Source organism: Passer domesticus, chromosome 3 (genome assembly GCF_036417665.1).
Source record: "Passer domesticus isolate bPasDom1 chromosome 3, bPasDom1.hap1, whole genome shotgun sequence".
Lineage (NCBI taxonomy): Eukaryota > Metazoa > Chordata > Aves > Passeriformes > Passeridae > Passer > Passer domesticus.
The window spans coordinates 89,279,398-89,299,602 of record NC_087476.1 but is presented as its reverse complement, the minus strand read 5'-3'; the positions used below and the strand labels follow the sequence as shown (position 1 = coordinate 89,299,602).

At 40.9% G+C, this 20,205-nt stretch overlaps 1 protein-coding gene across 1 annotated transcript in view; it reads right to left on the bottom strand.

Annotated features, from left to right (window-relative positions):
* Positions 1-8,237, bottom strand: part of PTPN14 (protein tyrosine phosphatase non-receptor type 14) — a 110,282-nt gene extending 102,045 nt beyond the window's left edge. The window contains exon 1 of the mRNA XM_064414238.1: positions 7,746-8,237. The gene's annotated coding sequence lies outside the window, so the exon portion shown is untranslated. The remainder of the gene's footprint in view (positions 1-7,745) is intronic.
* Between the last annotated feature and the right edge of the window lie 11,968 nt (positions 8,238-20,205).

The window sequence follows — 20,205 nt, the reverse complement described above, 5'->3', positions numbered from 1 at the left end:
GTCTTCATACCTGAGTCAGGTTCAAGAAAAAACTGCATGACTACATCAGTCTCTCCGGATAAACCCATTTGTACATCAAAAGAGACAACTGAGCCATCATTAGACAAGGTTTTGAAAGCTCAACCTATCCAGTTATAATTTACCCTTTCACAGTGAAAAGTTACATGCAAATGTACACTACAAGAACTCAGAGCCATTCTGTGACCAACAGTTTTAGGTTACTACATCAGCAGCAAGGAACAAGAGCTTAGCAAACTGACTTAGCAAAACTAACACACAGCTAGCAGAGAAGATCTCTACCCCCAGCTACTGCATTCTCCTTACAGGTGCTTCTTTTCATTCCAGCTTCAGAGAAATGCTCATCGCTTTACAAAGTCAAGCAGGTCCTGAGGCAGTATCAGTAATTTTCTTCCACAACAACTGTCTCAATTACTGAACTATAAATCTGCATTTCTGAATTTGCATATTCAAATACACATGGCAATTTCCTAATCAAATGCAGAAACCAGAAAAGTTTTCAAGAGGTGAACCAGCTTCAGACCACGACCAAAGAAACCAAAATCCTTAATAATACAGGCCAGCATTCCCCAACACACTATTTGCCTATTGCACCAAACCATTTCTTCTCCTCTTCCTTAGAATGTAATTCAAAACATGTACTTTGTCTTTTCCTATTTGTAAACTTCCCAGCACATTCTACAATACAGAAAGGAAAGCAAAAACTTAACTTATGAATTGACCTGTATTTCTCCATATACAACATTATATTTAAACACTTCTTTGTAGATAATGTTAAGCAGCACACAACATCAAACTGCATAGCAAAAGCCCTAAAATATGCAAAATTTAAAAATAACATTCATCTTTAAATGACAGCTTTTATTTCCCCCTTGTCAGAAAGAAAGATAATTTTAAAAAATGAAATGAAATTGCTAGCAATCAACATACCATTTAGATGTTAAATGTTATCTCACCTCAGTAATGCTCTCCTGCAATATTTCAGTTCTGCACTGATGCATTTTGGAGCACCAAACTAAAAAGGGGAACATGGATCATGGAAGAGAACTTGCAAAAAAACCCTGTCACTGTCAACCACAACAAAGGGGGGAACAGCAGCAGATCAATACTATGATTTAGCTTCCTCTGCTGTCACAGATTTCCACAGCAGAGTCTTGGCAGAGGTGGAAGGAATCACAGGAACTTTACTCAAATATATCTGCATGAGTTGTTTTATTCACAAGCAGAAACTTGCCCTGTCCATCCTCCATTCTGAAACTGATAGGGCTCTGAAGATCTGTCAATAAATATTTCTGTCTACCAGAAGCAGACTACACCAGCCATCCCCTTCAATTAGCAAACGATTTCTTTATCTGGTAAGCTGACCAAAGCATCTTCCTAAACAGACTGAATCTTCACAATGCTAAAAAGAATGTAAATAGACATCAACTACATTCAGTAGGTCTTAATAGTATGCCAAACTAGGAAAAACAAGAAAAAGAAAAGAAAAAATATTATCATTTCAGGGGCCCATTTTCCAGAACCTTACAAATAAACTCCCATCCCTAAAGCTCATCACAGATTTTCTTCCTGAGCCAGGTCTATTCATATGGGGCATTTTGCAAAGCTCTAAACGGAGAGGTCAGATTGCCCCTGAAATGCCTCTTTTCTATGTTTGAGATAGGACTTTCAAGACCTGATCCATCTGAAGGCATCAGAAATTCTACTCCACCAAAGCACAAGGCAAATTCAGCCCAAATACATTGCTTTCCCCTCTCCTCTCCCTCTGTTCTGGTAAACAACAGGCACAATGTTTTGTGTAGAAATTCCTTTACACACTGTCTCCCTTTCAAAGCACCTGAGATAAGCGCTATATATCACATACCCAGAAAATGCAGGGTTTCCACCACCAACAGGACACATTTTGCACTGAAAGGACAAATGAAAGTCCTGTGTGAAGAGGTCAAAATCAAAATGGCACCAGCAATAGACATCAAAAACAGGATCTGGCTTCTGTCTGTTGAATCTCTGATTGGCAAAGTCCCCTGATTTTGCCCAGACTTGTCCAAAAACCTGGCTCAATTATCATCACCAATAAAAACCTAAAGGCATTTTATCTACAAGGTAGTGAATGTCTCCTCTCAAAAGAGGGAGTTCCATGATAAGAGCTAATCTCAAAAACCTTAGGAATGCAAACTATTTTCTCAGTTGTAAAAACAAGAAAGAATTTCACAAACACAAGTTAAAACAACTACTGGTAGCCTCCTGCTTCTCCTACACTGCCAACTTCTCCTGGGCTAAGGCTCTACCCTTTGTCCTTCAGAGAGATATGCTTTGAATCCAGCCCAATGGCCAAAGAATGTCCCAGGAGAGAACATCACTTTTATGCTTCTTTACAAATGACAGCTTCCCACAAACTTTATTTTCTAAGTTCAAAAAGCAGTGTGAGGCTCCCTTCACAACAGCTTCAGCCTTTTCAACAGGGAAGGCAAAGTCAGTCCACACTTTTTTGCAGATAGCTGCAAGGAAGGCAGGCTGTAAGACAGCTCATTCTGGCTGGTTAGACCAACTAAAAGTTGCCCAAGTCCTGGCTTTTTATTCTTTAAGCTATAACATAGTTTTCTGAAACTTCTTTGGAGAACTCTTAACTATGTTATACACTACATACACTAATCTGTTAACATGAGGTGTTGATTGTTACATGAATCACAATGCCTGCTACTAAATCAGTCTTTCCCCCAGCTGACAGATATGCAAGAATCAAGTATATCATGGTGTTGGTATACTACTGCTTTGACAGTCTTTTCTTTGAAACACACACTAAGCTGCAAGAGATGCAGTTACCTCCATAAACCAGTCCTTGTGCTTCTCACAGCCCCAGAACTATCATTCTGATTCAGAAATTGAAACTATATTAACTACCCAAATTTTAAAATACCCTTTGTCCATCAGAAAACATACTAGAAATCATAACCAAATTGACTAATAACAGACAGTGCTATCTGCCTTTTTAATGAAGCCTAACCATCACTTCTGTCCCTCTCTATGCCAGCCCAGGCCACAGCACAGCACATCTCAATAAGTTAAAACATCAAACTTGAATGTGTTAAAGACTTAAAGTCCAAGACATGCTTTCCATGAAACCTAAACATATACCAAAAATTAATCTTTCAATTCCCCCTGCATGACTATATAATTAAAATCAGCATCATTCACAATACAACAAAGAAACTAAATTACTATAGTGTGTCTAATCATCAGCCCAATACCCTTCGTCTAAGAGCAGCTCACCCTGTAAGAAAACATACAAAATATCACAACAGGCACATATAGCATCATCTGTCCTAAGAGAAATTTCTCAGTCCCTGTCAGATAGGGCTGATTTATGCCCTAGAGCAGTACAGTCAACATCTCTTTATTGTAGCTGTGACTGTTCTTCCTGTCCCTACGAACACTTCTCTTGTTCATCCTAAGAGACTTTGGTCTATATGATCTCCTTTGGTGGTATACACTGGAAATGGTGATTTAGAAGTATTATACATTTTGTCTTTCAAACTACTCCCTATAACAAGCCATTGTATCAAAGGGTAATGGTCAAGCACTATTTTGCACATATACATCCTACCTCCTCTAACCGACTCCCCTGAAACAGTCCTACATTAATATTTTCTGTTCAATGTCATATGAATATTTTTCAATCACTCTCCTGTGATAGGAGACCACAAACTGATTATTCCAGGTGAATTTGAGCATCAGTTCAATAACATCCTTTGTCTCATTAACACAATATTGCAGAACAACTGCGGCATTTTTTTTTCTGCCCAATACTAAGCATTCAGAAGGCACATAAGTTCAAATAAAACATTGTTGAAATCTTCCTCTCCACCTTAATAAATACAGTTATTTTACAATCCAGTAACATGAACAAGTAATTTGATTATTCCATCTAACATGCATATTCTTGAATTTATCAACATCATCTGCTATGCTTCCCTTTCACCCAGCTTTCTTGGATTCCCTTTACAATTTCTCAGTCTTCTTCCATCTTGCCTAATCCAAATACTTTTGCATCATTAGCAAGTTTTGGCACACCATCATTCATCCAATTTATTAGATCACTAACATGCATGTTCACCACCCTCTTTTCAGAGGTGTTTATACATCACATAATGTAATTTTAGGTTTACATTGTTACTGACAAAATAAAAAAGTTAGTCATAAGGACAACAGGTAGACTGAGTGAGAATTAGCAAGAAGAGTTGCAGTTTCCAGAAGACGTGCTTGGTGTTGAGCAGCGCTTGGTACCTAAACTCTTTACATGAGCAGAAAATAAGATTGTCATAACGGCTACAGGACATCAGAGGGGTCAGCATTCTCTTCTTCCCAAGCCAGCATGCACTCATTATGTCATATACCCAATATCCTCCAGAAAAGTCCTTTGGTCAGAAAACCTTCTTAATGTTAGCTAAATTTACAGTCACTTAGGTATTCACATATAGCTGACAATAACATGTTCAGCTACTTATTAGGACAGCCATGATAAGGTAGGTAGAACAAATGTGCACTTCTTTTTACATACTTTGTGCTGCACCATAATCTTGTGCCCTTAACTCCTTTTACATTCCTGATTTCTCCTCATTCCTGCCAACAACCCAAAGGAAAGGGAAAGAGTCATGGACTGCAGTTCCTGCTCCTGGGGCTATCTCCACATTGGTGAGAAGCCCTATACCTTCAGAGGGTCTGATCACCTCTTCAGGTCCACGTGCACAGCAAACCAAAAGGCTTTAAGGAGAGCAAAGGCACCCCATGGGACATGCTACACTTGCTCTGGACATGGATTGAATCCAGCACTACCAAAGGAAGCTGCACCAGCTCACTGAGTTTTAAGGTCCCCTGCACAAGGCACAGGAGGATAGGGGTTAGACAATGAAACCAAAATTGTATCTTTACCACAAACATGGGCTTCAGCTCCAGTCTACCTCCATTCCTTTAGGAATTACTCTTTAATTGTTGTTTTTTAACATATATTTTTAACAATTTCATAGGTGGAGACAGCAGTTTTCATGAAGTATCTGAAAAGAAAACCAGTAGATTTTAAAAAAGGAACCTGACTTTTTCACAGAAAACTTCAGAGAATCTTGTGCACAATCTTGTACCATACTCCTTCCTCACAGGAGGAAAATCTACACAGTACTGCTTTATTTTCAAAGACCAGGATTTGTTCCAATGGAACTCCACAAAGCATAACAGGAGAAGGTATGCTGTACTTCACAGTGGACTTAGACATAAAAAAAAAAAAACAAAAAACAAAAAAAAAACACTTCTGTGGCATCTGCTCAGCATAAAAATTAGGCCTTTACTGAAATCTTCTTACAACTGTGCTAGATACACACGCACAAATATACTGCGTACTAAGTATTGTAGCCTGGCTCCTGCAAAGACTTGTATACACATTTATTATTACATATATAAAAGAAATCACATGGTTTCAAAGGCATTTGAAAGGCAAGGTAAATTGAAACTCACGGGTGAATCTTTGCAGGACTAGGACATAAATGCTGCTGAGCAGCACTGCCTGCTGAAAACCTTGTACCTGTTGTACACTACAGCAGTTTATGCATTTCCCCCTCAGCTGACAAACTCTTGCAACAGAGGATTTGCTTCCAGCTGAGGAGGTGGAGGGAGTTCAAGTACACTTTTCTTACTGCATATACCTATGCTAAATGTAAATCCATATTAAAATTAGCTACTTAAGTAACAATTAATCAAACACAGCCTCACTGCATATGATGAGAAACAGAATGAAGAGCAGCAGATTAGCTCAGTCCATAAACATAGAAAAAGGAATCCATAGAGTTATCAGAACTATGCACACAAGTCTAAGTAGAATACTTTCTCCATGATTTGAGGAGCCACTGTTGGCCAAAGCAATTTGCTAAGTGCACAAGAGCAGATGCATTTCATAGAAAGCCATTCCATACCTAAGTTACAATAACTGACTCATGGGCTTCTGCTGGACAAGAATGACCAGGAGAAAAGTCAGTCATTAGTACTAACACCGGTTGCTAATTAACCTCATGAACAACACTGCACCAAAGCTACTTCTGCTACTATTACAGAAACATTTAAAAGGCACGTGTAAAACTCTAAATATAATGTACATACAAAAGCTCATATTGCTCAGTACAGAGATCAGCCCAGCTCTGGCCTTGGTATGCACCACTGGATTCCTTGAGGATGCATCAAGGCAGACGTACTTTATACAGCTTCTCACACACAAATGCAGAACTGACGGCCTACAAGCTCTGCCACAGATTTTAGGGACTATCTTTTAGCTGATGGGCTGTGCTTCAGCCCATAAATTTGCAAAGCTCCCAAGTTTTGTATCACGACCCGTGAGATATACACAAGTGCCCTCTGTCTGTAAGCAACTCTGGCACAACTTTCCAAAGATACCAGAAAGAGTTCAAGTAGTGCCAGTAACAGAACAGGTCCTAAAGCTTATTGGCATTACTATAATGTCAACACACGCTTTATTTTATACCATGTAACAACTACTAGATGTCAGCAACAAAACCCCCAGAGGCCAAGAGCAAAAGCTGTTTAATCTGTATTTTGTCACTCATATTTGATGGGACATTCTCAGCTGGATAACGAGAACATAGTCCCTGCTGGGACTGCCACCACTCACATCTGTCCTCAAAAAGAGCTACCTCCTCTCATAATATGGAAGTTGGCAAGTGATGACTTGTGATTTGGGGGTGGGGGGGGGAAGCCATTTTATATGAATATTTTTCCAAACTCTGAAGAACTGCAGCATGTAACAGTGTTTTTGGAATAACCAAAGCCTGTAGCAACTATCTGCATAGAGTTTAAAGAAAAAAGAAGTGGCTTCTGGTAAAAGCATTTTTTCTATGGTTTCAGGCTACGTGCCAAAAATCCCAGAAAACTTCTTGGGCAACAACACATTGAATCTGAGCCTTTTACGGGTCACTGTTCCCACCTCGTTAAAGTTACAAACAACAAAAGAGTTGCTTATAATGGACATATGATTATTTCATGCAAATCAGAGAAATAAAACATACTCGATAGGAAAGCCCCAGCACACATCATATCCACATACCACACATACATTATGTAACACTCGTCCCAAATACACCCCAATAAAGTGAGCTGGTTTGAGATCTTAACAATTCATCGACTTTGCCACACCAGAAACAAGAGCAGATGTCACTCTTCCTGCCTCGCTGCGATCTTCGCTGCAGCATTCGGCAGAGTTACAGACTTACCGAAGACGGCCAGTTTAGGCTTGACTGTAACTAACAAAGAGCAAGGTAAAGCCCCGGGCGGAGGGGAAAGCAGACACGGGCATGCCGCGATGTAAATAGAGGCAGCCCAGCACGGAGCCCTGTAAATAGCCGATCCTCGCTATTTACAAATACCTCTTGACTAGACAAATGTCGTGTTATCTGAATGTCTAACAGATTAAATTCACGGGCTGAACAGACCGTCCAAGGCTCGCTTATCGCAGGTCGCCGACTGGCATTTGTACCCCAAGCATGGCTCTGTTGGTGGTTCCCAGACAGCGCTGGACACCCGGCGGAGCGGTGCTAGCCCGCTGCCGCGCACAGCGAGCCCATGCAAACGCTGCCGACCGCACGCTCCGAGTGCGAGGCACCGCTCGGGCTGTTTCAAAGTCTGCGCGGGGACGCGCCCGAACTCGAGCGAACTCGGCGGCGGCTCCTTACCTGCTGGGCAGCGCGGCGGCTCCGGCTTTGTGCGCACCCGCGGGAGGCGGCGGTCTCTCCCGGCGCTGCGGAGGGAGAGCGGCTCCCGCCGCCCCGGCCCGGCCACCGCGGGAACTTCGGCGGGGCGGCCGGCAGGGCGCTGCGGCCGCCGGTGGCGGCGCGGAGGGCCGGGCGCCCTTAGCTCCTGCTGCCGGCCGCGGGGTGCGGGAAGGAGGGAGGCAGGGCGGGAGGGAGGAGACTGGTGTCCCGCGGGGCGAGCGGGGCCGGCGGGCGGGCGAGCTGGAGGCGGCGGGGCCGGGGCCGGGCTGGGGCTGGGGCGGCGCGGGGAGTCACGGCCCAGGAATGCCAGGAATGTGGGGCGGCCGCTGCGGCCGCGGGGCCTGGAGACGTCGGGGACGCGACTTGGGATTTCTTTTCTCTTTCTCCTTCTTTCTTTCTTTCTTTTTTTTTTTTCTTTTTCTTTTTAAACTCTTACCCTCTCCCCAAGGAAGGCGGAGGAGGGTTGAAACCCACCCCGCGGAGGAGGGAAAAGGAGGGAGGAAGAGGAGGGCGCAGGCTCCTGCCAATCCGGGCGGGTGCCGGCGGCGGCTCTCCCGCGGAGGGCAGAGCTGCCAGGTGCGGGTGTCGGCCCGGCCCGGCCCGGCCCGGCCCGCGGCAGCTGCGGGAGAACCCCCAGACAGACTTGGGCAGTGGGCGGGCAGGGAGCTGAGACAGGCTCTGCACGCGTGGGCCTGGAAGCTCCTGAGATCCTTCTTCCAGCCCTGCCGTACGCCGCCCTGCTTCTCTGTAACCACTTCTCTGCCCTTCCTTAACTCCCCGTGTATCTCATGCAGCCTTGAGCGACAGCATCGTTTCTCTCCATTCCTCCCTGCGTTTTCTTCTGCTCTTCCCATCTCAGCCCTTTCGGTCTCCTGCTTGCTGTGTGACCCTCACTTGTAGAAGTGTGGTTACCCCTGGTCTCCAGCTGCACAGAGGGTGAAATACCCGTGATGGGAAAACACTCAGGATGCCGCCCTCATGTCTCTGTGCTTTGCTGGAAAGCCAGCAGGAGAAAACCTGAAGTTGGCCTAAAACATGGTGGTTTGTAATTACACAAAATGCCCAGGACTTGGCAGATGTGGGAAAGCCCATCTGATGCCTGGTGAAAATGACAAAAGGAGCAGGGAACACATCACACTGTTGGAATACTATCAGGAAGGCTGAGGCTACCAACAGTGTTGAATATATCACAAGTAGTCTTAAGAGCAATGTGAATATTAAAAATTATGTGTAGATGTTGTTGTGCATCAGGGCTAATGGGCAATTTGCAAAATTATTTTTGCCTGAAAAACTACACTTATTTAAAATTATCCACCTTCCAAAAATAATCCACATTTTAGAAAGTGTGTACAAATACCTCTGGTACCAATGGGCATCTACAGAAATGTCAAAGGCAGGTATCCCTTTAAAACAACTGTGACACTTTGAGAAAGTTAAGGACTCTTGCAACAGAGGAAGATACTAAAAATATTGATAATCAGAATTGATAGTATTTTGGAGTTCCTGTAACTGTTTGTTTGTTGTACACCTTACTGAAGGAGTAAGTGAGCAGATTCACTGGAGTCAGGATTACTCAGATTATTAGTGGTAAGTGGATCAGGAGCTGAGAGAAGGAGAAATAGCACAGATTCTTGATTTTGATAGATAAGTAATAGTATTTAAACACTGTACATGGAATCACAAGTCTATGCTTTACCTCTGGCATAATAATATTATAATTACATTTTGCAAGCACTTCTTTTCATCTGAGACTCTCAAGCATTTTACAAGCACCACACCTTAATGAAGTAAGTAATTATCCCCATTTTACATACAGCTACACTGAAGCACTAAGAAGTGACACCATTTAAGATTTAAACTTGAATTGTACTTGACCCTGAGTAGATATGAGAGCTTAGTGTAACAATCTGGAAGAAATATCCGGTGTCAGAAGGAGATGATAAAACGGTTCATGGAGCTGCTGTGCTCTGAACTGGTACAGAAAAGGGATTGCCTTACTTACAAAAGAGGGTAGTACACATCAAAACTAGGATTTAACTTGTTTGGTTGCTGTCTTGTCCTCCCCATGATGGGCCAGGTGTAAGGATGCTGTTCTTAATCCAGTAAATACTGACTTTTGTATCTGTGCCTCAACGTGTTGAGCTGGCTCCCTAAAGCCTTTAGTCGGATTCCTGGTTTGCAGCTGGTCACTTTCACTTTCTCAGGCCTCTCAGCATTTGAAATAAACTTATTTAGGGAGCTTAACTACAAAAGAAACAATGTTGCAATAATCACTGACACGCTGAAGGATGGGACTATTTTGGCGGGGAGATTTGACCTATTGGTTACACACAGGATCGGGTCCCCTAGAAGAAATAAAATTAACTAGAATAAATAAAATCATACTGCTTCTCAGCAAGAGCAACGTCAGTTCAACAAATCTGCAAATTCAAATGCATTGCAAATTTACCCAACCAAGAGAAGCTCCTGAAACTGGGAATTGTGATGATCATTATTTTTCATGAAATTACTTAATGCAGTGATTGATATCTGTATTAAACTTTCAGACATTGTAGCAGTAGGTGCTTTAAAACACCAAACTTCCTAGACATTATAGCCAGTTCCTGCAAAGAGGTTTCCATATGCAAATCTGCTGTGTTGGTACTACTACAGTTTTCTAGGACTATTAAAACCTGCAATCTTTACGTCTATCTTTGTTCCTCAAGAGGAGTCAGGAGTATATAAATTTGGGATTAAAACTAACTGTTTTTATCTGCTAGTTGGGGAGTGATTTAATAAAAGACTAAAACTAGCTTAGGTGTTACTTAAACTATTTCAAGAATTCAAGGTAAAAAAAAAATTTTTACAAATTACAAAGATTGCAAGATATAAATTATTTATTTGTTTCCAGACGCCTGTGCTGGTTCAAATTTGTCCAGTAAACTTTGATGGTTAGTCTTGTACCAGTCATATGTGAGCTGGATTAGGTACTATCTTTCTATGCTCCTAGGGAATTTTACAGCAATTTTTTTTACCTGAAAACATGGCACCTCTAAATTATATTTAGAGATTTCCTTGACTTGTTGTAATGATTTATGGATTCTATCTCAAGAATATTCCTTCTGCTCTGGTATAATTAAATTTTTACACAGAATCCTTGTACACCAGGATTATTGTATTAAGTGCTTTACAAAATAGAGTAAATATCTAAATAGCATACAAATAGAAACATCTCAACAAATGTGAAATAACTCACTGACATAGGACTGTACCTCAGTTACCTTAGCTACCAGTTTTTTGGCTGATGTTGGGCATGTAGCAGCACATCCCTGTGCCTGTTTTCTTGTCTGAAAACTGAGATAATGATAGTGATCTTAAGAAGGTGCTTGTTTGATTCCCAGATGAAAGCAATGTTTAGGAGCTAGACATTATTTAATTTTTTTTTACCCAAATTTTGGATTTAGTAGGCCTGAATATTTTCTCAAACCCTCATAAAAATAAAGCCCAACACCGTTCAGCTTTACCAAATGGTTAACTATCAGCAGAGGAAAACTGACTTTATCTATGCCAAAATATAGGAGACTTTTGTTATGTGCAAGGAATTTTGAAGAGGCTTAGCACCTTGATAGAAAAACCTGTATTAAACATATTTTGAGTGTGTTAAAGAATCTTGTTATAACATGGAAAAATCTTAGTCCTTTTGGTTGGTGAAACCGTGTCATAACCTGTTTCACGCAAAACTGTCTTTAAAATGTGCTTAAGCAACAGCTGGTGGTTTCTCCTGTGAAGAGTAGATGATGTTTAATTAGCTTTACAGTCATCTACATTACAATCAAATCAAAGAATGCAGTTGCAACACATTCCCTATTTGTATCGTAAATGTGACCTTAACTGTGTTCCTAAAATCTCTGTCATGTGCTACAGCTAGATACACTGACCTGATTGTAATGTAAGCAGAAACTTAGAGCACTAGCAGAAATTGCCATTCCTAAAATCATATTAGATCTTTATAAACTGATACTTTACATGTTTGAAGCTCACCACAAAAAAAATAAAAACAACTTCTCTAGTATTCAGTGCTCTCATTAATTACTCCATTTAATAGTGCTTCTCAAAGTCATCTCTTAGAAAAGGAATTTGGATTACACAACCTTGGAAAACAAACCTGTTGCCACCAAGCATGAGCTAACATGTTATAATACTCTATGGCTTATCACAACTAAGCCAGCACCCAGTCTTGTAGTCCAGAAAAAGTCTTGGTTGATTATCTGTGCAAATAAACTACACTGTGTTGAATATTCTAGTTTCCTTAGGGTTGTATTCTGCCTGAGGACTTGTTTAATACCCGTGTCTCTTTTCAGGTCTCCAGTGATAGCAGTAAAACAAAAAAAACTTTTTAGTATTTGTGAATAAATAATAAGTAATGAACTTTTGATTCCATGGTTGCCAGTACTCCAAAGGGGTTTGGGATGATGAATGTAGCTTACTATGCAACTGTTACTGCTGTCCAATGACAGAATGAATAACATTTTTACAGTTTTCATGGATTAACAATTTGGATATTTTTGAAAGTACCATTTAGCATGGTATTAGGTCTGCAAATTTCTGAAAACAGTGGCCTCTTGAAAAAACAAAACAAAACAAAACAAAACAAAACAAAACAACAACAACAAAAAAACCCACAAAAACAAAAACAAAAAACAACCCAACCCAACCAAAATAAATTACTAGCTTTTAGCAGAGCTTAGTTTTTCAGCTTGCCTTGAAGTCAGTATACACCACTGATTTGTAGATGCTTTAGTGGCTGCCCACTTCTGATCATCTTCATGCATCTCAGTGTGGATTTATGTGTCTGACTGTGGGCACCCCGTTGAAAGTACTTTGTCACCACTCAGAGATAAATGGTTTCTTGAGAAAGCAAAGAGCTAATGTCATAATCTAAAATGTGGGTTTTGGACTGTCACAAACCTGTGTCACTTGAATTGAGCCATTAATATTTGCTTATCTCTGTGAAATGGGTCTGAGACCATGCTTGGATATGAGACCACTCTGAAACTCCAGATTTTAAAGTTTTCTGAAATTGTTTCTGAAGTGTACTGTAAAAGAATGAAACCTCAGCTAGATGTGTCTCAGCTTTTTGGAATCTGTATATTGTTTCTAAAAAAAACCTGATTCTTATTCTCACTTTTGGTCAAAACAAACAGGGAACTTGCTCTAAGTTAGAGCAGTCTGGGATGCTGAGAGGTGTATATATAAATATTTTCTATGCTGACTGTATTTGCATGATAAGCTAGATGTTCTGGAAAGACCTGAAATACATTAAAAAATTTCTGGAAAGGATTAATACAAAAATAGTATAGGAATATCAATAAAACTCTTGACATTTAGACTTGGAAGAGGTGGGGAGATAAAACAATAACCAAAGTCATTAAGATGTAGAGAGCAGTTGTTTCCTTCTTCCATACTCAGTCTGTTGGATCATTTCAATTAGTGGCTCATAAACTATGGCTGTTTGAGGTGGGTTTCCTACGACAATTAGTTGGGTGACTGAAATTTCAATAGTAGAACTAATGTTGGGGTGGTTATGGTGAGGGTAGGATAAGGAAGTGTACTTTTGTCTTAAATAATCAAAGTTTTCAAAGAGAAACACTGGAAGATTTTAGAGACAACATTAAGATAGGCAGAGGCTAGTAAGTGATTTGATTACTTTGTCATGGATGGTGTAAGAGATGTTCTTAATTATCTCACTGTCTAATAAATTGTTTGACCGGTAAGTGAACACAATACAAATGAAGTATATAGATTCTCAGATAAGTACATGCATAAAACTTACATGTACATACATATAACAAATATATGTGTATAGTAAATAACAGTGGAATTTCCTCCCAATGAATTCTTGGTTGTTGGAAGACTAATATTTCAGCTTAGGTCTTGGGTTTCAGGCTGCAGACACACTGTGGACCTAAAGCCCTCTGTCAGTGGCCAGGTTAAGGCAGATGGCAAGCAGTCAGCAGGGCTGAAATGAGGTAAAGACTTAACCTTTTAACAGCGATAATGATGAGTGGAACGGCTTATCTAAGTCTTGCACTGAGCAAGAAATTGGAAGCTGAACAGGAGATACTGGCAGATAAGCTGTCTGATATATGAAAGAATTCAGTGTGCTGAACATGTCCTTTAGTGTTCTGGTGGCTCCTGTCAAGCGTGAGGGAAAGGTATTCTTTCCAGGATGGTCTAGTGTCTAGTACCCAAGCAGGTGGAACACCATGGAGAAGAGTATCCAGTACCTGAGAGAATTACCTGGGCTCAAGATAACCTATATGGATTCAAATAGAAAGCAGTCCCATGTAAATCCAGATGAGATCCATTGTACACAACCCATGAGGCAGAAGTTTGTACACAGCTGCCTTTATCCACTTCTGGGGAAAAAAACCCTAAACCTCCCACCCCCCCCCCCACCTCCCCAAACCCCTGTCTGCAGGTTTGGTTTGGGTTTTTTTCAGAAAAGTCCATATTGTTTTTGTTTTAGAAGCCTCATTAATTTTTTTAGTGTGTGGGCACAACTTCAGCTTCTGTGAATGATGTGTGCAAATGCAGAGACCCACTGTGCAAGTACTTCATAAGGTAACACCCATTTGTCAACAGTCAGTCAGGGTCAAGTTTTACCAGAAGGAAAAATCATGCCAAACACAGTCTTGGTTGGTAGAATTTATTTAAGGGTGAATGAAGTAGAAAATTGGAGTTTCTTTACATTATACAATACTGTGTATTGTGAGGTGAAAGTAATTACTGACAGTACTGATGTCTCCAAAGGGTATGGATTTGTATCTTTCCTGGGCAATGTGGATGTTCAAAAAATAACAGAAACACAAATCAACTTCCATGACAAAAAGCTGAAATTTGGGCCAGTGATTAGAAAGCAATAAAACTTGAATTCTTATGTGCATCCCAGATCATAACAAAGGAGAAACAAAGTATGAGCTCAAGACTTTAATTTTGGTAGTTCATAGGAAAGGGATGCTCAAACTGAAGATTAAACATCGCAAAAGCAGCCATGATAAATTATCAAGAACCTAAAACAGAGAAGCCAACAAAATAAGCAAAACTCAGACTTGTGAAGGCAATCATGGCCTTCATGAAGGATATCGTGGCCGGGTACCACTGGGAGAGATGGCCTTTGAGGAAAAGGGAAATTAAAAAGTAGTGAAAAAGAAAAGTTAATAAAGTAGTTAAAGGTGATAGAGGGAGAAAATTATTGAATGTAAGCCAAGGAAAAAACAAACTTTAGGGAGGTAAAGAACAAGACAAGAAACAGAAGTAACCTAACTTACCAGCTGGCATTTTCTAAATTCCCCATTTTAAAAAGGTGGTAGAAAAGGAGGCAGGAGTCAGAGGTGGATATAAAAAAAAAGTACATGTCTTTTAGTTTGTATGTAGTACACTTCTCTCTTAACTGCTTTCCTCTCTGGTTAGAAGAGGATGATATTCACAGTAGATGTACTTGTGTGTGGTTAAGCATACAGTTCTTACAAAAAATGGGGGCAAAAGAGATGTAAGCTATAGATCCATGAAAGTTAGGGAAGATTGGACCACAAAGGATACATGTTCCCATCTCACCAAATGTCCTTTGAAATCTTATAACTCATTGCCCATAAGATATAACAGTGTTTGATACTATAATGAATGTAGTTTTGTGTTAACATACGTAGCGTGAAACATTTCTTTGGTATTGTAATTTCTGGTTGTCAACAGAACTATAAAGAGAGGGAAATCATCATGAAAGAAAAAGAAATTCCAATCTTATTTACAGTTTAGTGACTGGTAATTTGAAACCCTCAACAATATGGACTTGATGTGTCAGATCATAATGTAATTGCAGTAATTATTTATAATTTTCTTAACTGTACATCAGCCCTTTAAGCATTATGCTAATGGCAGTAGTCATAGAATTTGAAAATAATGTTTTTAGAACAGGAAAAAAAACCATGAATACCTTTTCACTACTGTAACTATTGTTATAGTTACAAAGCAACTATAGTTGCCTTGTTATAGTTACCCGGAGATGCAAACCCATCTTCAAGTAGGAGGGTATATGTTCACTTACAAAAAAACCATTTCATTTTAGAAGTTTGCTTTCTTCCTCCACCCTCCCAATATACTAACAAGTGTTAAACAAGCAACATGTACATTCAAAACTAACATTTACTAACATCAACTAACAAGCACCCTTGTTTTCAATCCTGTGTAGGGTTAAATAATTTACTATTTTTTGTTGTAGTGGGTCTATCTTTGTAACGGCTCAGCAGCTTTAAATCCAGTGGTTAACACTTATGCAGAAGTTTGTAGATTACTAAAAAATCACAATAATACTACACTGCATGTAAAGGTCAGAGAATACTTTCCTGTGATAAAAATTATTCCCAATAATTGTCCTAAATATATCAGGGACTTAATTGAAAGCAGGAGCTGTAAGATAGTTTTATCCCTGTAAAACACACTGGCTATAAAACCCAAGAATTCATTTATTGTGTAAAGATTTTTTTGTGATAGATAGGTGTTACAGATTAGAGCACAGGGACTTAGGGTCTTGTTACATGATGTTTTAACTCATTTGAGCTGGTGTCCCCACAGCCCTCTTCACTCTCTCCTGCATATCCCTGCTCCAGCTGCTGAGCTGGAACAGGCGTTTATGTGACCAGACAATGCAGCAGTTTGCAGCCCAATGTATAGGTGTACAAGCTGACGTTACCAGAAAGGTCTTTGCTTAACATAATACCCCTTACCTGTTTAACCTTCTCACCTGGCAATTCAGATCAGCACCAAAGTTGCCACAAAGGAACAATGGCAAGGTGGGGAACATTGGTTGGCAGTGTGGCAACATTGCCTGAAGGTGTTTTAAACTGCCAGGACTTGCAGCTGTGGGTCCCTATCCAGCACCTGCATGTGATTCACTGTGTCACCTTAGACAAGCCAGGTAATCTCAGTCACCTTCTCAGTACTAGGAAACCTCCCCACTGCTCTTTAGTAGGCTGTACTAGCCAATGTGATCCCAAACAATAGAGCAACTGTATTTGATCCACCAGTACATTCGTCCAATTGACCCTAGCACAGGTATAGGCATTAGCACTTCAGTGACAGTTTCAATTGGTACATAAAAATACTGTAATACTCACTAGAGAAACACCTCCATTTCTATTGGGAACAGAGTTACAATTTGTGATATGCTGTGGTCCCTGATTTTGTTAATATCTGTGAAAAAAGATTGTGCAGGTCACTTCAATTTTTTTTAAGAGCAAAAGGCAGTTGAGAAATCAAAGGCGTAAGGTTTTCTATGCACCCCAATGGCATCCACCTTAACATTCATTCTGTTCACCAATCAAGCTTTGTGTTCTATGAAAAACCATGTGAAGAATAGGGAATCTAAGGGTGTACAAACAACCAAACATTGTATTTTACAACATTTGCTCCCTGGGCTCTATTAGGGCAGACTTACCTGTGCAGCTGCAGTTCTGACACCTAAACTGCCCCATCTTCTCAGTTACTTTCCTGCATTGGCAGAGATGGGAAATTTTGTTTTCCAGAGTCAAAAGGCATCACTTAGTACAGGGTGGGGTTTGGGTGAGGCTAAGGAAAATGATCCATCTTCTCTTTCACACCCAGCCTGGCAGAATGTCTGCCTCTGGTGCCTCCGCAGGGAAGCTGGGAAGGTGGAACCCCATCAGACCCATTTATCTCTTTCCCTGGGTGAACAGGGTTGATCCAGCTCCTCAAGTGCTCTTGGATGTGCATATGTATTTATATATACACTTACATGAATTTGGCCTTTCCTGATCCGTTCTGAGTCTGGCAAGGAAGAATACTGAGAAGAATATGGAGGAAAAGCTTTGTCTGGTTTCTGCTTCTTGTTGTATCCAAGCAGGGGGAGATTTTCTCATCAGAACTTCTTTTCTTTCCCTTCTGGTTTTGTTCTATCATGTGCTCTGATGGAACAAAACCTATAGTTTATGCTCCATAAACTATAGGAATACAAATTTAAGCTTTAGTGGCTTTTGTATTCTACTTCCTGTTCTGGCCCCTTATGAGAAATTGCAGTAAAGAATTCAGGTGAGAAAACATAAATGGTGATGCTTGGCATTTGGCAAAAACTGAATGGAATTTCAAAGACAGAGAAAAGCTATTTTACAAGAGTTGAGGTAGTCTTTGTTCAAAATCATGAGGAACTCAAACACAGGGGATTTTGAGAGCCTCTTAGAAAGACTTCTAGAATTCTAGCTGGTAGAGAATAATGAAAATAATTACAAGTGATATACAAACTGATGGTTACTATTAACATCCTTTATAACTTGTTATTATTTTTTCAGAGTATTTAATCTTATTTTTGTATCTCATAATTCAATCTTACAATTACTAATATTTTTATTCTTATATTTATTTCTGGTAATTAATGTGTTGACACGAAGGTATTGTGCCGAATAAATTGATGTGGCAAAAGAAAAAGCAAGTTTCTGTACTCTTTACAAGACTTTTTATCTTTCATGACAATTAGTTAATTCCTGCAATAGTTGCATAAAGGTTTTTAAATAGGAAAGAATTAATTTGTAAATCATTAACCGAGTACAAACATGACTATTCTTAGAAATCAGCTTCAGAAGAAGCATTTTCTCATATTTAAGTTAACAACAGTGGTCAGGTTCCCTTCCTTTAGCTTCAGTTATCCCGATATTATTCAGACTGCATCTTAAAAGCTCTGCACACACCGGCTGATTTTTCATTTTTCATGTCTTGAAAGAATGCTGGAGGCTGTCTCTATTCATTTGTTCCGTTCTGAAAAATGGGCCACCAGTCATGGAAGGTGAAGCTGTTTCACTGAAGTTCTCCCTGAGGGATTAATCATGATGAACTAATTATAGAACTCCATGTCCATCAGTAGTCCCACTGTAATATCATCTGTAGAAAATGAAAACTCTTCAACTTCTACAATTGATTAAGTAGCATTTTTTACTGTCCAATGGGAAACACTTACTGAAAGTAGCATATAGTAAGTATTTTATTCTTACAGAACATTTGCCCCTTGTCCTCCACGCAGAGGATCCCCTTCAGTTCAGACTGGTTCTCAGCTTTCAATAATTATTTGGCAGTACTTATTTCATTAATTATTTGGCAGTGTGTGAGGGTTTTCCAATCTTTTAAAGTAGTTCCTGCTCCACTGCTGTTCTGTGCTGTTCCCCCAGGAACATCTGCATAAAGTTCACAATGGAAATTTCTAGCCTATCTGGTTGTTTGGGTTTTTTAAAATCATTATTTATGAAGAGGTATTTATGATGGATCAGTTCCATCACTGCAATGGCTTGTTTTGTTCAAGAGACAGTTTGGAAATTTTTTAACAATGTGCTGGTGAGTTTGTTGTGCCGTGTTTATTTATAATCAGCAGTTAAACAGCTGAATGGTGAGCTGTTTAACTTCTCACGGAAGATTTGTTTAACTCGATTTCCTAAATATGATTAAAAGAACAGTGCTTGGGTAAATATTCTCAGAATGATTACGAGAGGCAGAACATTTAAATAGGCAAAATGACCATCAAATCATAGAATCACAAGTCACGGATTCTGATGGAAAGGAACATTGTGCTTCAAATCCCAAACTCCCCTCAGAGAGGAGGTCGAGGGGGTAGGGAAGGGAAAACCAGAGGGTTTGAAAAACCAGTCACGGGTACCCAGGGAAGTTCACAGGAGCCTTAGAATCCTTCAGCCTTCACTTTGCCATGTCCATTCTATGCTCTGTGTTAGACCATACTTACAAACTATTTTTGATTGAATTTGTATTTCTGGGTAGAAAACGTGTAACATTGGGCTAAATTGCCTCCCTTCGCCTCAAAAAAAAACTAAAGAAAAAACGAACCCCAAGCCCCGGGAGCAGAACTGAATACGAAAGCACTTCGGGATGCTGCCGTTGATCTTTCCCAGCGAATGGGCGACGACCGGGACAGCGCACTGTCGTTTTTTTTCTCAAAACTCAGGTCCCCTTTGGGGGTGGGAAAGTGGGTTTGGATAAAGATGCGACACCGCCACCACAGCCCACAACCGCGGCTTCCATCCCCGCGCCTTTGCCCACCCTCACCCGCCCAGCTGCGGGCACCGCCCCGCCCAGCTGAGGGCAGCGGCCTCGGGGCCGCTCCGCGCCTGCGCCGCCGTCTCCAATGGAGTTTGACCGCTTCCGAACCAGCCACTCAGGAGCGCGGGCGGCGCCGCGCTGCGCTCCCATTGGCGGCGGGACCGCGGCCGCGTGGCAAGCGGCGTGGTGAGCGGGCCAATCGGCGCGCAGGGCCGCGGCATGGCGGGGGCGGGCGCAAACGGCCGCGGGGCGGTGGCGCCGGGTTTGAGTGGCGGCGGGAGCGCGGCCGGCCGTGAGGGCTGCGGGCACCGGGCACCGCGGGCACCGGGCT